Below are 5,029 nucleotides of genomic sequence, written 5' to 3'. Positions count from 1 at the left end.
TCACCAGTTTTTACAGCTGAGTAGTATTCCATTGTGTATATATATCACAACTTGCTCAGCCACTCATCTGTTGTTGGACATCTGGGTTGCTTCCAGGTTTTGGCTATTACAAATCGTGCTGCTAAGAACATATGTGTACACAGATCTTTTTGGATGGATATGTTGGGTTCCTTAGGATATATCCCCAGGAGAGGAATTGCAGGGTAATAGGGTAGGTCCATTTCTAGAATATCAGGCCTAATTCTAAGGAGACCTCATTTTGATCCTGGATGGCAAAGTGAATAAAGGAGACTTAGTATCAATTTCTTGCTGACTATACTGACTATTTCCTGAGATTTCTGGAAACCCAAGATTGTATCTATTGGGTATGTTCCTGTGAACATCAATCTGGAATTTTTAAAAAGAGCAGAATCACTGTTGAGTTACTAGGACATCCAAGACAGTAGTTTATTTTCATAACACAAGATTAAACACCAAGGAAAAAGTTGGCATGAGTCATATTTCTATCTTAGGCTTTAATAAAAAGAAAAAATGGAAGAAAAGTTGAAAATTCTTGGAATTAAGAAAGCAAAAAATTATGGGTATTAACACCCATTCTGTAATAAAACCAACAGGCCAAATAAGTACCAAGTATGGGACTGAATGGCAATATCAAAGACATGTTCTTGCAGCCAAGTAAGCCAACAACACTCTCATCCCCATGGGGACTGGTGTGCAATGGCAGCAAACAGCAGCCTTCTTGGTAGTGCAGCACCCTGTTTCTTGTACAAGGCAATGGCACACCCAGTAAAGAGCACATTCATTACCATACACAAGCCTCTAGTCCCCACATGCAGTGGGCAAGCTTCTAGAGTTGTGAAGCATTGCTTCAGGTGTCTCTCTTTGCTGGGCTAGCTTCACGGATGGGAGAGAGAGAGGACCAGAGACTCATGGCTGAGTGGTACGCAGTTCAGTCTTTATTCATGTGGAGTGCAATCTAAGCTAAGCTATCTCTAATCACAATCCTGTCCTTATATATACTCGCCAAGTAGGGTGGAAACAGGATGTGACATAGAGAGGGTGGAGCGAAAAAAGACTGGTGGAAATCAGGGTGTACTAGGAGAAGGGGCAGAGCAAAAAGACATCGTGAACCAGTGGGGATTAAACCAATGCCCCGCAGGCAGGGCGGTGCTTAGTTAACAGTGATTATGTAAATAGAATACAGTGTTAAGCATTAAACCAATGAAACAGAAGGGGTTTTAGAAGCAGAATTAGAAGCATACCAACATCTCTTCTACCACCTCCCTCCTCTTTCAAATTCTCTTTGTCCTATCAAATAAGAAAAAGAGGGGAAAAAAGGAGAGAATGGCCACTGGGAGTGAAGAGAAAGAGAGGAGAGAGAGACCACAGCACCAGAGCTGCTGCCAGTCTCATGTGCTCCCAGGACTGACACCTGGGTGGGCCATACTGCATGGTAAGGCAAGTGCCCTATCTGGTAAGCTATTCCTCTGGCCACTCAGAGTGACCACTCCTCCTTCTCCAATTTCTTTCTTGCTTGCTTGCTTGCTTTTCCCAGAGCACTGTTCAGCTGTAGTTTATGGTGGTTCCAGGGAACTGAACCTGGGATTCTCGTGTATTAAAGTCCTTTGCATAACTATTATGTTGTTTCCCTGGCCCCAGAGTGATTTTCAAATATGTTGAGTAACTTGGTTATGAGTTGCCAATAACTTGGTTATTTAGTTCCAAGCTAAAAATTCCAACAGGAAGGAAGTTTTCCTTACAGACAATTGAATGAGAGCCTGCTCCTGATAAACTAGAAAGAAAAAAAATATCAGCTGAAAAATTCAACACAATACAACTAGGATTTCTCCAAAAACTCACTAAGCCATAGTCACCAAGTTGTGATGCTACTATGATTTCATCCTTAACTCCCTGGGCAGATGACCTCACCTATGTGTCCCAGAACCTCACCTCTCTAAAGCCCTACACCACTAGGGAAAGAAAGGGTATGGATCAACTTACCAATGCCTATGTCCAGCAAAGAAGCAATCATAGAAGCCAGATCTTCCATCTTCTGTACTCCATAAAGAATTTTGATCCATATTCCCAAAGGGGTAAATGTTAGAGGAATCTTCCTCATCTACCAGAGGGCTCTGAACTCCAACTCCAACAGGACCCAGGTAGAGAAGGGGGGAGAAGGTGGTGGTGGAAGACACTTAGAAGCAGTAGGTGTGGATGGGTGGTGGCGTACCTCATTGAGCACACGTTACAATGCACAAGGACCCAGGTTCAAGCCCCCAGTCCCCACCTGCAGGGGGAAAGCTTTGCAAGTGGGGAAGCAGGGCTGCAGGTGTCTCTCTGTCACTCCCCCTCACTATTTCCCCCCTCCCTCTCAATTTCTGGCTGTCTCTATCCAATAAATAAATAAAGATAATAAAAAATTTAAAAAAAGAAGTAATGTGACTTAGGAAGGAAGAGAAAGCAGAACCATAAAAAATGGGCAAATAACATCCATATCCATAAGAGAAGCAATTACAAAAATCAGAACTCCCACCATCTGTATTCCAAAAATAATTTCAGTCATACTCCCAGTGGGGGGAAATAATAGGAAGAAGATAACCAGAGGGATCTGAACTCCACCAGGACCTGGAGAGAGAAGAGGAAAAAGGGAAGGACATTCTGATGTAGAAATAGGTTTATCTGTAACTTGGAAAGGAAGAAAAGATGGGAACATAGAAAAAAGATGGGCAAATATATACAAATGTAGGCATACAGTTGCAATAATAATAGTTATCCCATATCTGCAAACTTAGAATAACTGCTATAGCTTACAATGGAGGGGAGGGGGATACAGAACTCTGGTGGTAGGAACAGTGTGGAGTTGTATCCCTGTTATCTTGAAATTTTGTAAACCAATATTAAATCATTAACAAAATTAAAATAGGGGGGGCAGGCAGTGGTGTACCAGGTTAAGTGCACATAGTGCAAAGTGCAGGGACCAGCACAAGGATCCCATTTCAAGCCCCCAGCTCCCCACCTGCAGGGGGGTTGCTTTACAAGTGGTGGAGCGGGTCTGCAGGTGTCTAGCTTTCTCTCCTCCTCTCTATCTTTGCCTCCTCTCTCAATTTCTTTCTATCCTATCTAAGAACAATAACAACAAATGGAAAAAATGGCTGCCAGAAGTGGATTTGTAGGGCAGGTACCAAGCCCCAGCAATAATCATGGAGACAAAAAAAATGAATTAAAATAAAATAAATAAATAATACACTAAAAAAGAAAAATGGGCAAATACATATAAATATAGATAGGTAATTACGGAAATAATAGCCAACTCATATCACCTCTATGTGTTTTCTGCATGTTGAGTGCCTGCTTCTCTCTGAGCAAAGAAAAGGAAGGCTACACAAAGATAAACAATACCAATCCTTGAGTACAAAGAATTTTTTTTTTGCTGGGGGATTTAGTTTCTTTGAATGCAAGTCAATCATAGCAATACTCTTCAAAAGACAGCATTTTAGTACATTTCCTCTAGACATCTTTTCTTCTCTCCCTACTCTTTTGCTATAGGATGGGAGACAGAGAGAGAGAGAGAGAGAGAAAGAGAGAGAGAGAGAGAATAGACACCTGTAGCCTGTTTCACTGCTTGTGCAGCTTCCCCCTGAAGATGGGGATCAGAGGCTTGAAACTGGGTCCTCAAGCATGCTAACATATGCACTCTACTAAGTGAGCTGTCCCCTCAGCATAAATATTTTATGATTGAATTCTATTCCATTAATAAAATACACAATAATTGAGAGTTAACTATTACTTGTGTGATTACTTCTTCCTGTATTTTCCCAAATTTAGGGGGATACAACCTGTGGACAGCTGTGGGTGTCTTGTTAACATTATCTAATATGGGACTTTAGAAACATATAGTTTGATACTGCATATGATGGAAAAAGGAATCTGAAGAAAAAACAAAACAAACAAAAAAACCCAACTAATGAGCTACCATAAAAATCCTCTAGCTTGAAACCAGAGCTTTAAGACTGAATGTAGATGATTTAGGAAGTGGGGCCACTCCAGCGATCAAACTCTGTGACTAGCCTCAAGACCAGAACACCCAGGGCTCCATGCTGCCTGAGAGGAATATCCACCTAGTCCATGGTGGAGTACATGCACAGGCAAAGTAGTGCCACCTATACTGCCCTCTGGGATTGGCCAATGCAGGAACAGCCTCTGCACAGATATTTAGACAGTAGGCAAAATGGCAGTGGGGTGATGGCCTGAGGGTACAGGGCCTGCTGCCTCTCCTCTTCCAGCTGCAGACAGGAGAGTGGCCCAGTATGAGCAGAAAACCTCAGAGATATTTGGGAAGTTGAGATACAGGGAAGATTTGGGAGGATAAGAGAGGAAGAGTTAGGCTGGAAATATACCATCAACACCCAGTGAAGATCCCCAAGTCAAATCACTGTGTTTGGTCTAAGAATGAGTATCTAGAGACTCCAGGGCCCCCAGATGGTAATGCCCTTGTTGTCCTCAAATCTATTTCTGTCTTTCTTTCATTCTTCCTCTGTCTCTCTTTCTCTGTCTTTCTGTCTCTCTCTCTCTCTCTCTCTCTCTCTCTCTCTATATATATATATATATATATATATATAATTTATTTATTTTAATTAGAGAAAAATAGAAAGATACAGAGGGAGTGAATGCTCAGAGCACTGCTCAGCTCTGGCTTGTTGTGGTGCTGGGAAAGGAACCTGGAATCTCAGAACCTAAGGCATGAAAGTCTTTTGCATAACCATAATGCTATCTCCTCAGCCCATTATCCAGTTCTTTTTTTTCCCCTTTCCTTTCCTTTCCTTTCCTTTCCTTTCCTTTCCTTTCCTTTCCTTTCCTTTCCTTTCCTTTCCTTTCCTTTCCTTTCCTTTCCTTTCTTTTCCTTTCCTCCTTCTCCTCCTTCTATTTTTGTCACAGGATTATTACTGGGGTTCAGTGCCTACATGACAAACCTACCAATCCTTTTTAAAAAAAGAATTCTCCTTCTTTCTCTCTCTCTTTCTCTTTCCTT

At 41.7% G+C, this 5,029-nt stretch overlaps 1 non-coding gene across 1 annotated transcript; it reads left to right on the top strand.

The window, feature by feature from the left end:
- Positions 1-665: 665 nt before the first annotated feature.
- On the top strand, positions 666-796 carry LOC132539664 (small nucleolar RNA SNORA70). Its single transcript, XR_009550995.1, has one exon. It is a non-coding gene; the product is annotated as a small nucleolar RNA SNORA70 (small nucleolar RNA).
- The last annotated feature ends 4,233 nt before the right edge of the window (positions 797-5,029 follow it).

Source organism: Erinaceus europaeus, chromosome 7 (genome assembly GCF_950295315.1).
Source record: "Erinaceus europaeus chromosome 7, mEriEur2.1, whole genome shotgun sequence".
NCBI classification, from domain to species: domain Eukaryota; kingdom Metazoa; phylum Chordata; class Mammalia; order Eulipotyphla; family Erinaceidae; genus Erinaceus; species Erinaceus europaeus.
The sequence above is the reverse complement of the archived record's forward strand: the minus strand, read 5'-3'. Positions and strand labels throughout refer to the sequence as shown.